Source organism: Salvelinus fontinalis, chromosome 17 (genome assembly GCF_029448725.1).
Source record: "Salvelinus fontinalis isolate EN_2023a chromosome 17, ASM2944872v1, whole genome shotgun sequence".
NCBI lineage: Eukaryota > Metazoa > Chordata > Actinopteri > Salmoniformes > Salmonidae > Salvelinus > Salvelinus fontinalis.
Window position 1 is genome coordinate 46,532,937 of NC_074681.1, and position 13,577 is coordinate 46,546,513.

The window sequence follows — 13,577 nt, forward strand, 5'->3', positions numbered from 1 at the left end:
CAATCGACCCCGTTGGAATCGTCATCACGTAAAGGCATCCAGGGGAACACGTAAGAAGTGTCCGTATAGTCATAGCAACGACAGTGCCCTTTTAACTGACTTCAGAAAAGTGGCCAACATTTCTCAAATCTGACTCCATGTCAGGGAAATTGCTGTAGAATGGGCTCTGTTCCACTTAGAGACAAAATTTCAACTCCTATAGAAACTATAGACTGTTTTCTATCCAATAATAATAATAATATGCATATTGTACGATCAAGGATTTTGTGGGAAGCCGTTTAAAAAATTAGCCAAATTAGCATAAATAGTCTAAACAGCGCCCCCATCCCCAACAGGTTAATGTGTGAAAGTTAAATATTTTAAAAAAATATATTTTTTTAATTTCGCGGCACTGGTTTTTCAGTGGGGGGGGGGGGGGGGTGTGCCGCTAGCGGCACGCTGATCCTAGACAGGTTAACCCCCCCCCCCACCCCCACTGAAAAGGCAGAGCCGCGAAATTCAGATTTTTTTTTTTTTTTAAATATTTAACTTTCACACATTAAAGTCCAATACAGCTAATGAAAGACACAGATCTTGTGAATCCAGCCAACATGTCCGATTTTTAAAATGTTTTACAGGGAAGACACAATATGTAAAGATGTAAATCTATTAGCTAAACACATTAGCATAATCCACCATCTTTTCTTTGTCCACCAACACCAGTAGCTATCACCAATTCGGCTAAACTAAGATATTGATAGCCACTAACCAAGAAAAAAGCTCATTAGATGACAGTCTGATAACATATTTATGGTATAGGATAGGTTTTGTTAGAAAAATGTGCATATTTCAGGTAGATGTCATAGTTTACAATTGCACCCACCGTCACAAATGGACTAGAATAAATACAATGAGCAACGTGTTTACCTAACTACTAATCATCAAACATTTCGTAAAAATACACAGCATACACTAATCGAAAGACACAGATCCTGTGAATACAGACAATATTTCAGATTTTCTAAGTGTCTTACAGCGAAAACACAATAAATCGTTATATTAGCATAGCACATGTGCAAACATTACCAGAGCATTGATTCTAGCCAAAGAGAGCGATAACGTAAACATCGCCAAAATATATTAATTTTTTCACTAACCTTCTCAGAATTCTTCAGATGACACTCCTGTAACATCACATTATAACATACATATACAGTTTGTTCGAAAATGTGCATATTTAGCCACCAAAATCATGGTTAGACAATGAGAAAAGTAGCCCAGCTGGTCAGAAAATATCCTGCGCCATATTAGACAGTGATCTAGTCGTATACATAAATACTCATAAACGTGACTAAAAAATATAGGGTGGACAGCGATTGATAGACAATTTAATTCTTAATACAATCGCGGAATTACATTTTTTAAATTATCCTTACTTTTCAATACAGTTTGCGCCAGGCGAAGCTACGTCAAACAAGATGGCGTCCTAAGCCATTAACATCTTTCGACAGAAACACGATTTATCATAATAAATTGTTCCTACTTTGAGCTGTTCTTCCATCAGAATCTTGGTCAAAGAATCCTTTCTTGGGTCTAATCGTCTTTTGGTCGAAAGCTGTCCTCTTGCCATGTAGAATGCCCATTGCGTTCGGCATGAATTGGAAGCGTGCCCAGAGATTCACAGTGTCTCAGAAATAAATGTCCCAAAATCGCACTAAACGGGTATAAATTGCTATAAAACGGTTTAAATGAACTACCTTATGATGTTTTTAACTCCTATAACGAGTAGAAACATGACCTGAGAAATATTACTGGCTCCACTAATGCTTGGAAAAAGAACGGGTCGGTGCCCACCGTGCGTCCGACGCAGCAGGAAAGGAGTGCCTACCTACACGTGTTTTTCATTTATAGTGGCTGTGATTGCGCAATCCACACCATTCAAATCGTCATCACGTAAAGGCATCCAGGGGAAGACGTAAGCAGTGTCCGTATACTCATAGCAATAACAGTGGCCTTAAAACTGACTCCAGAACAGGGGCCAAAATGTGTGAAATCTGACTCCATGTCAGGGAAATTGCTGTAGAATGAGTTCTGTTCCACTCAGAGACAAAATTTCAACGGCTATAGAAACTATAGACTGTTTTCTATCCAATAATAATAATAATATGCATATTGTACGATCAAGAATTTTGTAGGAAGCCGTTTCAAAAATTACACGATTTCCATAAATAGTGACAACAGCACCCCCTAGCCTCAACAGGTTTTAACAAGTAATTTGAAAGAGTAAGACCATTTCAGCGAGACAATTCAAAGGCGAAATCCAGTAATGCCAAGATAATGGAATTCATTATGCTACTTGCTATGGGCATTTGGACGGCTGATACGGCTGACATTTGGACAAGCGATGTCAGCCCCATGAGCATGCTGAGTCTGAGTCTGACTGCACAGTGGGTCGACGAGGATTTCGTACTGAGGAAAGCCGTATTGCATGCTCAAGAATGTGCTGGTTCTCATACGGCTGCTGGCATTTCAATGGCATTTGAGAACATCTTTGAAACTTGGAAACATGAACACACTTCTAGCGCCATTCGAACAACTGACTCGAGAAATAAGCTAATCAACTGCATCTGCAGCAGACGTGATACCCTCTGTCATGGCATTGAAACGCCTGCTCAACAAAACTGCCGACAGACCGTGGGGTGAAAACTTACAAAAAGTACTTGAGGCTGTGAACAAGCGATTCGGTGGTATTCTCTCTGAACCTCTTTACTGTGTCGCCACCATGCTCGATGCTAGGTACAAGGACCCCTACTTCGATGCAAACAAGAAACAGGGTTAATGTGAAATGTTACATACACCGCTGGACAAGATGAAAACGGATACAGTGACAGTGCGCAACGAGGAAGAGAGGCCACAGACAGACAGAGCTGAAACTTCACAGCTTGACATGTATGATGAAATCGTGGTTGAGAATGAAACGACTGAACAAATTAACACCAAAACAGCACAGCAAGTAACTGAAAGAAATAGGTATTGATGATGTTTTACTGATAATGGGGTCATACGTAAATTCTAACAAAATAACTTTTGGGTCGGTGTGTGGTGTGGTGAATGTGTGTGTGTAACCTTTATTTAATCAGGCAAGTCAGTTAACCTGTCTAGGATCAGCGTGGCGCTAGCGGCACACCCCCCCCCCCCCCCACTGAAAAACCAGTGCCGCGAAATTCAAAAAAAATATTTTTTTAAAATATTTAACTTTCACACATTAAAGTCCAATACAGCTAATGAAAGACACAGATCTTGTGAATCCAGTCAACATTTCCGATTTTTAAAATGTTTTACAGGGAAGACACAATATGTAAAGATGTACATCTATTACCTAAAAACACATTAGCATAATCCACCATCTTTTATTTGTCCACCAACACCAGTAGCCATCACCAATTCGGCTAAACTAAGATATTTATAGCCCCTAACCAACAAAAAAACTCATTAGATGACAGTCTGATAACATATTTATGGTATGGGATAGGTTTTGTTAGAAAAAAGTGCATATTTCAGGTAGATGGCATAGTTTACAATTGCACCCACCATCACAAATGGACTAGAATAATTACAATGAGCAACGTGTTTACCTAACTACTAATCATCAAACATTTCGTAAAAATACACAGCATACACGAATCGAAAGACACAGATCCTGTGAATACAGACAATATTTCAGATTTTCTAAGTGTCTTACAGCGAAAACACAATAAATCGTTATATTAGCATAGCACATAGCACATAGCAGCCCAGCATTGATTCTAGCCAAAGTGGGCGATAACGTCAACATCGCCAAAAATATATTAATTTTTTCACTAACCTTCTCAGAATTCTTCAGATGACACTCCTGTAACATCATATTACACAATCCATATAGAGTTTGATCGAAAATGTTTATATTTAGCCACCAAAATCATGGTTAGACAATGTGAAATGTAGCTCAGCTGGTCAGAAAATGTCCTTGCGCCACTTAGACAGTGATCTACTCTTATACATAAATACTCATAAACGTGACTAAAAAATATAGGGTGGACAGGGATTGATAGACAATTTAATTCTTAATACAATTGCGTTATTACATTTTTTAATTTATCCTTACTTTTCAATACAGTGTGCGCCAAGCGAAGCTACGTCAAAAAACATGGCGTCCTAAGCCACTAAAATGTTTCGACAGAAACACGATTTATCATAATAAAAATGTCCTACCTTGAGCTGTTCTTCCATCAGTATCTTGGGCAAAGGATCCTTTCTTGGGAGAAATCGTCTTTTGGTGGAAAGCTGTCCTCTTGCCATGTGGAAATGTCAACTGCGTTCGGGATGAACTGAAAAGCGTGCCCAACTTTTCACATCGTTGCAAAAATAAATGTCCCAAAATCGCACTAAACGGATATAAATTGCTATAAAACGCCTTAAATTAACTACCTTATGATGTTTTTAACTCCTAAAACGAGTGAAAAGATGACCGGAGAAATATAACAGGCTAAACTAACGCTTGGAACAGGTGCGCGCCGGTGTCCTCTAGGCTCATGACGCAGCTCCCAAAGAATGACTAGCTTCAGGGTTTTTTCATTTGTAGGGCCTGTGAACGCGCAATCGACCCCGTTGGAATCGTCATCACGTAAAGGCATCCAGGGGAAGACGTAAGAAGTGTCCGTATAGTCATAGCAACGACAGTGCCCTTTTAAATGACTTCAGAAGAGTGGCCAACATTTCTCAAATCTGACTCCATGTCAGGGAAATTGCTGTAGAATGGGCTCTGTTCCACTTAGAGACAAAATTTCAACTCCTATAGAAACTATAGACTGTTTTCTATCCAATAATAATAATAATATGCATATTGTACGATCAAGGATTTTGTGGGAAGCCGTTTAAAAAATTAGCCAAATTAGCATAAATAGTCTAAACAGCGCCCCCATCCCCAACAGGTTAAGAGCAAATTCTTATTTACAATGACGACCTACCCCGGCCAAACCCGGACGACGTTTGGCTAATTGTGCGCCACCCTATTGGACTCCAAATCACGTCCGGATCTGATACAGCCTGGATTCAAACCAGGGACTGTAGTGATGTCTCTTGCACTAAGATGCAGTGCCTTAGACCCCTGCGTCCGTGTGTGTGTCTTAAAACTTCTTGTCAATATGGGGGCGCTGTTTCCCCATTGGAAAAAATAGTGCCCAAATTAAACTGCCTCGTACTCAATTCTTGCTCGTACAATATGCATATTATTATTACTATTGGATAGAAAACACTCTCTAGTTTCTAAAACCGTTTGAATTATGTCTGTGAGTGAAACAGAACTGGACTTAGAGCAATTTTCATATGAGGATTTGAAAATGCTGAAATCTGCTCGCTGTTCCCAGAACAGTTTATTAATTTGCCTGTCCTCTATTGGTTGAGATGCACTGCATACGCCTTCCCCTGGGTGTCAGCGAATAGAGGGACTTGAAATGGAGTCTCTAGGCAGATCTGAAAGTTTATAAATTGCTTGGAAACGAGGTGTCCCCTCTTTTGACTCTTCGCTCTGACGCAGGGAGGGTCTTGGCATGTCGTGCTAGAAGCTCCTGTTTTAGCTTTTAGATATATCCGGCTGTTTTTATTCGATATAGGTGTTAAAGACATCATAATGTTGTTATTTTAAACCGAGTTATATCAGTTTATGTCAGTATATTGCAATTTTCGGGTATTTCATTTCCTGGCGTTCTAGGGGGTTGGGTATCTCTCTCTCTCAAGCTAATGTTTACTGCTAATTTCAACGTGGAAGAGGACGTTCTCCAACCTAGCAACGATTCTTTTGGACAAAGGACACCTTTCCCAAGATTCTGATGAGAGTTCATCAAAAAGTAAGAACTATTTATGCTGATAATTCGTTGTTCTGTTGAAAAATGTCAAATAATAATTCTGCCATGAATTTCAGGGCGTCTCGCTTTAGCGCACGCTGTATGCTTGAAGTAACGTTAATTTTAAAAATGTAACCCAGCGATTGCATTAAGAACTAATTTGTCCTTCAATTGCTGTCCAACCTGTATTTTTTTAGTCAAGTTTATGAATAGTTTTCGATTAGAATAGGTGCCTCTCCAAGATGGCGCCGGACAGATTGCTTGAGGTTTTGGACACTATTCTCATTGTATAAGCACGATTTGTGCTGCTAAATATGCACATTTTCGAACAAACTCTATATGCATTGTGTAATATGATGTTATAGGACTGTCATCTGAAGAATTCTGAGAAGGTTAGTGAAAAAATTTATATATTTTGGTGGTTTATACGTTATCGCTATTTTTGCCTTGAATCAATGCTGTTGTGATGTTTGCTATTGTGGCATGCTAATATAACGCTATATTGTGTTTTAGCTGTAAAACACTTAGAAAATCTGAAATATTGGCTGGATTCACAAGATCTGTGTCTTTCATCTGCTGTATGCTGTGTATTTTTAAGAAATGTTTTATGATGAGTAATTAGCTAATACACGATGGTCTCTGTAGTTATTCTAGTCGCTTTGGTGAGAGTTGTGATAGTGGCTGCAATGGTAAACTATGATTTATACCTGAAATATGCACACTTTTCTAACAAAACATATGCTATACAATAAATATGTTATCAGACTGTCATCTGATGAAGTTGTTTCTTGGTTAGTGGCTATTTATATCTTTATTTGATCGAATTTGTGATAGCTACTGATGGAGTAAAAAAATGGTGGAGTAAAGAAGTGGTGTCTTTTGCTAACGTGGTTAGCTAATAGATTTACATATTGTGTCTTCCCTGTAAAACATTTTAAAAATCAGAAATGATGGCTGAATTCACAAGATGTGTATCTTTCATTTGGTGTCTTGGACTTGTGATTTCATGAACATTTTATTATATGATATCCCTGTGGCTTTAGGCTAGGCTATGCTAGTCAGCTTTTTTGATGGGGGTGCTCCCGGATCCGGGTTTGTGAGGCGTTAGAGGTTATTAACTATTTAATTGAACTATAATGCTTAAAAGGCCACAACAATTTTAAATATTGGTTATCGGTATCGGTATAAAATGTTTTTAAGGTTCTAACAATCGATAGTAGATTTGTACAGCATCTGAATATACTGTTTATATACACTACCGGTCAAAAGTTTTAGAACACCCACCCATTCAAGGGTTTTTCTTTATTTTTACTATTTTCTACATTGTAGAATAATAGTGAAGACATAAAAAATGTGAAATAACATATATGGAATTACCAAAAAAGTGTTAAACAAATCAAAATATATTTTATATTTGAGATTCTTCAAATAGCCACCCTTTGCCTTGATGACAGCTTTGCACACTCTTGGCATTCTCTCAACCAGCTTCACCTGGAATGCTTTTTCAACAGTCTTGAAGTAGTTACCACTTATGCTGAGCACTTGTTGGCTGCTTTTCTTTCACTCTGCGGTCCGACTCATCCCAAACCATCTCAATTTGGTTGAGGTCGGGGGATTGTGGAGGCCAGGTCATCTGATGCAGCACTCTATCACTATTCTTCTTGGTCAAATAGCCCTTACACAGCCTTGAGGTGTGTTGGGTCATTGTCCTGTTGAAAAACAAATGATAGTCCCACTAAGCCCAAACCAGATGGGATGGCGTATGGCTGCAGAATACTGTGGTAGCCATGCTGGTTAAGTGTGCCTTGAATTCTAAATAAATTACAGACAGTGTCACCAGCAAATCACCCCCACATCATAACACCTCCTCCTCCTCCATGCTTTACGGTGGTAAATAAACATGCGGAGATCATCCGTTCACTCACACCGCGTCTCACTAAGACACAAATATCTCCAATTTGGACTCCAGACCTAAGGACACATTTCCACGGTTTAATGTCCATTCCTCGTGTTTCTTGGCCCAAACTAGTCTCTTATTATTATTGGTGTCATTTAGTAGTGGTTTCTTTGCAAAAATTCGACCACGAAGACCTGATTCACACAATCTCCTCTGAACAGTTAACGTTGAGATGTGTTGTTACTTGAACTCTGTGAAGCATTTATTTGGGCTGCAATTTCTGAGGATGGTAACTCTAATGAACGTATCCTCTCCAGCAGAGGTAACTCTGGGTCTTCCATTCCTGTGGACCTCCTCATGAAAGCCAGTTTCATCATAGCGCTTGATGGTTTTTGCGACTGCACTTGAAGAAACTTTCAAAGTTCTTGAAATTGTCCATATTGACTGACCTTCATGTCTTAAAGTAATGATGGACTGTCATTTCTCTTTGCTTATTTGAGTTATTCTTGCCATAATATGGACTTGGTCTTTTACCAAACTGGTACCAAATTTTACCAAATCTTTGGAATCTGGGATCATCAGTGACCGAACTGAAATTTGTGATATTTTTAATAAGCATTTTATTTCTGCTAGTTTTCTTTTTGAAAGAGAAAATGGCCAACATGATCCTTAACGGTCTATTGTTTCAGCCCCCTCTGCCTTTAGCTGATGTGGTTAACAGTAATTTCCAAAAAGTCACAGAAGATGAGGTCTTATCTGCTATAGATTCTAAGAAATTGTTAGGCGCTGACAATCTGGAGCCATATTTACTCAAGTGTGCAGCACCTATCAATGCTAGTGCAGTGACGTACATCTTCCATCAAACATTAATCGTAGGAAAGATTCCTAAAGCTTGGAAAACAGATTTTGTTTTACCACTACTCAAGGGAGGTGATGGTAGGGAATTGGATAATTATTGGCCCATGTCTAAGCTCTCCTTTTTGGCTGAAATTCTAGAGTCATTGGTGAATAGGCAACTCCAATCATTTTAAACTGTTTGTCACGTTCTGACCTTAGTTTATTTTTTATGTCTCTATTTTGGTTTGGTCAGGGCGCGAGTTGGGGTGGGCATTCTATATTTTGCTTTAGGTTTTGTATTTCTGTGTTTGGCCTGGTATGGTTCCCAATCAGAGGCAGCTGTCAATCGTTGTCTCTGATTGAGTACCATTATTAGGTAGCCTGTTTTCCCACTTTGAGTTGTGGGTGATTGTTTTCTGTTTTGTGTGTATACCTTACAGAACTGTTTCGTTTTGTTCTCTCTCTTTGTTGTTTTTGTCATTTCAGTGTTCAGTTTATTTTATAACATTAAAAATGAACACTTACCACGCTGCACCTTGGTCCTCTTCTCCTTCTCCCGACGATGTTCGTTACACTGTTAACAATACTCTTTCTAGCAATCAATCTGGCTTCAGACCCAAACACAGTACCACTACGGCCACTGTACGTGTTGTAAATTATATTACTAATGCCCTAGATAATAGAAAGTACTGTGCCGCCTTGTTTATAGATTTGTCTAAAGCTTTTGACACTGTAGACCATGTGATACTTTTGGGTCAGCTGTCATTAATATCCAGCAGCAGCAGCATACCACCCTGCATACCACTACTGGCTTGCTTCTGAAGCTAAGCAGGGTTGGTCCTGGTCAGTTCCTGGATGGGAGACCAGATGCTGCTGGAAGTGGTGTTGGAGGGCCAGTAGGAGGCACTCTTTCCTCTGGTCTAAAAAATATCCCAATGCCCCAGTGCAGTGATTGGGGACACTGCCCTGTGTAGGGTGCCGTCTTTCGGATGGGACGTTAAACGGGTGTCCTGACTCTCTGAGGTCATTAAAGATCCCATGGCACTTATCGTAAGAGTAGGGGTGTTAACACCGGTGTCCTGGCTAAATTCCCAATCTGGCCCTCAAACCATCATGGTCACCTAATAATCCCCAGTTTACAATTGGCTCATTCATCCCCCTCCTCTCCCCTGTAACTATTCCCCAGGTCGTTGCTGCAAATGAGAACGTGTTCTCAGTCAACTTACCTGGTAAAATAACGGTAAAATAAAATAAAAAATATAACTGGGATCGGATGCCTGTCATTGATTTCATGACTACCAAATATAGAAGTCAGGCTGTTAGAGTCGACGGCATCCAGTCAGAGCCATTGGAGATGGTTAAAGGGGTCCCACAAGGTTCTATACTTGGTCCATTACTGTTCACTCTCTACATAAACAATATCGGTGATGAGGTAAGAAAGTGTAAAATTCATCTATATGTTGATGACACTGTCATGTACTCTATTGCGTCAACGGCTGACCAAGCATTATCACAGTTGGAGCCAGATTTTAAGATATTGCAAGGGTCTTTTTTTACAGCTGAAACTTGTTTTAAATGCAAAGAAAACACATTTTATGTTTCTTAATAGGTCCAAAAAGTTGGTTGAAAATAGACTTTCAATTACGAGCTTAGATGGCTCTCAAACTAATCAGGTCTCTGCATATAAAACTGTCTTTTAAAAATCATGTTAACGAACTTTGTAAACGGCTAAAAATCAAGCTCTGTAGGAACAGGACATGTTTATCCTCTAAAAATAGAAAACAAATTGTGCAAGAAACATTTGTCTGTTATAGATTATGGGGATATTATTTACATGCATGCTACAGCATCCACACTTAAACTGCTGGAAGATACTTCATTACTTCATGATCATTGCGCACTTAGGTTTGTTACGGGTGCTAGTTACAGAACTCACCGCTGTGTCTTATATCAAAACGCGGGTTGGACTTCGCTGTCAATGAGACGAGAACAACATGCTCTCGTGTTTGTCTATAAAGCACTTCTGAATAAACTACCTTGTTATTTATCATCACTCATCAACATTATAATTCATTAAACCAGATCTCAAGCATGGATTACACTTGAGGCCCCTGCGATCGCCACAGAGATGAGTATGGCTGCCTTTTTCCTGTATGTTCCTTGTTTATGGAATAGCCTGCAGACCAAACTTAAAGACTTAAAGCCTGCAGACCAAACTTGAGACTCTTGTTCCCCTTGCCCATTTTAAACATTTATTGGAGGATTTTTATTTTTGTATTGCTTGTAACTGCTTCGGGTTATGCAAGCTCTTGTCCTGTTAGGGGAATAACCTGTGTGTAAATGTAACAATCTACTGCTGTATTTTTTTTCTTTATCTGTGATCGTTTTCTTTGTCTTGTGTAATTTCTTAATCATTGTACCTAAACTGTATGTGTAAACATGTATACGCAGGGCCCAGCTGTAAAAGAGACATTGGTCTCAGTCTGTGCTCCTTGTTGAAACAAAGGTATAATATACTACCTTGTCACAACACAACTGATTGGCTCAAAAGCATTAAGAAGGAAATAAATTCCACAAATTAAGGCACACCTTTTAATTGAAAGGCATTCCAGGTGACTACCTCATGAAGCTGGTTGAGAGAATGCCACGAGTGTGCAAAGCTGTCATCAAGGCAAAGGGTGGCTATTTGAAGGCTATTTTGATGTGTTTAACACTTTTTTGGTTACTACATGATTCCATATGTGTTATTTCATAGTTTTGATGTCTTCGCTATTATTCTGCAATGTAGAAAATGTTTTTTTTTATTTAAAAAACTTGAACTAATGAGTCAAATTATCTAACTTGTATTCATTATTACAGGAAAATAAACTCACAACAAGATCATGATTTACAAGTCAATGGCGAGCCAATTACAGAAAATAGCTTACAGTTGTGAGTGTGACTAAATAAATGCAGGGCATTCTACCTGAGAATTTATTTACTTAGACACTGGCCTCACGTTATATACTAATTTAACTTTGGTGCAGGTAATGCTGTTCTTCACATTACCGTGTCTGGTAAACACATACTCTATCAAATATATTCTAAGTTTATTTGTCACATGCACAGGGTACAGAAGGTGTAAACGGTATAGTGAAATGGTTACTTGCATAGTGGATTATTTTGTTTAGACGTGTAGCTAGCTAGCTGACCAGGTAGCACAAACATCTGGTCCACATCTGGCCTGATCTAAGACTACTGGCCCGGGTCTGGCAGCTGGATCCAGCCTGAGTCCAAAATGAATGACGGTACAGACTAGGCCCGAGTCATTCGTTCCAGATCTGACAGCTTTAAAAAAAAATATTTATGGATAGACAGGGGCACACTCCAACACTTAGCCATAATTTACAAACAAAGCATGTGAGTTTTGTGAGACCGCCAGATCAGAGGCAGTAGGGATGACCAGGGATGTTCTCTTGATAAGTACGTGAATTGGACCATTTTCCTTTTCTGCCAAGCATTCAAAATGAAATGTAATGAGTACTTTTGGGTAGTAGGGAAAATGTATGGAGTAAAAAGTACATTATTTTATTTAGGAATGTAGTGAAGTAAAAGTAAAAGTACAGATACCCCCAAAAACTACTTAAGTAGTACTTTGAAGTATTTTTACTTAAGTACTTTACACCACTGAGGCTACAGTACAGTTACAGATCTGTCTTTTGACAAACATATCAAGACTGTTTCAAGGACAGCTTTTTCCATCTACGTAACATTGCAAAAATCAGAAACTTTCTGTCCCAAAATTATGCTGAAAAGTTAATCCATGCTTTTGTCACTTTTAGATTACACTACTGCAATCTCTACTTTCCGGCTACCTGGATAAAGCACTAAATAAACTTCAGTTAGTGCCAAACACGGCTGCTAGAATCTTTACTAGAACCAAAAAATTGGATCATATTACTCCAGTGCTAGCCTCTCTACACTGGCTTCCTGTTAAGGCTAGGGCTGATTTCTAAAGACTGTTGACATCTAGTGGAAGCAATAGGAACTGCAACCAAGTGCCTTAGAAATCTAGATCCACATAGAAAACAATTGAAAACACTGTCACCTCAAAAAAAAAAATCCTGGATGGTTTGTCCTCGGGGTTTCGCCTGCCAAATAAGTTCTGTTATTCTCACAGACATTATTCAAACAGTTGTAGAAACGTCAGAGTGTTTTCTATCCAAATCTACTAATGATATGCATATCCTAGCTTCTGGGCCTGAGTAGCAGGCAGTTTACTTTGGGCATGCTTTTCATCCGGACGTGAAAATACTGCCCCCTAGCCTAGAGAGGTTAAGCCATGTTTCAGTCAGGCCAATCACATCAAGATTATGATCAGTGATTAGTTCATTGATTATAACTGCCTTGGAAGTGAGGGATCTAACATTAAGTAGCCCTATTTTGAGATGTGAGATATCACAGTCTCTTTCAATAATGACAGGAATGGAGGAGGCCTTTATTCCAGTGAGATTGCTAAGGCGAACACCGCCATGTTTAGTTTTGCCCAACCTAGATAGAGGCACAGACACGGTCTCAATGGGGATAGCTGAGCTGACTACACTGACTGTGCTAGTGGCAGACTCCGCTAAGCTGGCAGGCTGGCTAACAGCCTGCTGCCTGGCCTGCACCCTATTTCATTGTGGAGCTAGAGGAGTTAGAGCCTTGTGTCACACGCAATGTTCATGAAATAATCTGAATACATTTTAATAATCAATCCTATTTTATGAAATCGTATTTTATGAAATAACCCAATAGGACTTTGTTTTAATGTGTCATTAAAATGTTGTATATACTGTACATTGTGGACAATTGTCTGGCGTGATGTATGTATTGAAATTAGGATGACACTAAATATCCCTAATATTACATAAAACATTACCTAGCTGCTGGGTCAATCATCCAAACCAATGTGCTGGTTTACGTCACAATACACTGGGTTCTTTTAACTCAGTATTATAGTA

At 39.1% G+C, this 13,577-nt stretch overlaps 1 long non-coding RNA gene across 1 annotated transcript; it reads left to right on the plus strand.

Annotated features, from left to right (window-relative positions):
* The first annotated feature begins 522 nt into the window (after window positions 1–522).
* On the plus strand, window positions 523–9,127 carry LOC129814484 (uncharacterized). The gene is made up of 2 exons (XR_008753275.1): window positions 523–3,127; window positions 4,950–9,127. It is a non-coding gene; the product is annotated as an uncharacterized LOC129814484 (long non-coding RNA).
* The last annotated feature ends 4,450 nt before the right edge of the window (window positions 9,128–13,577 follow it).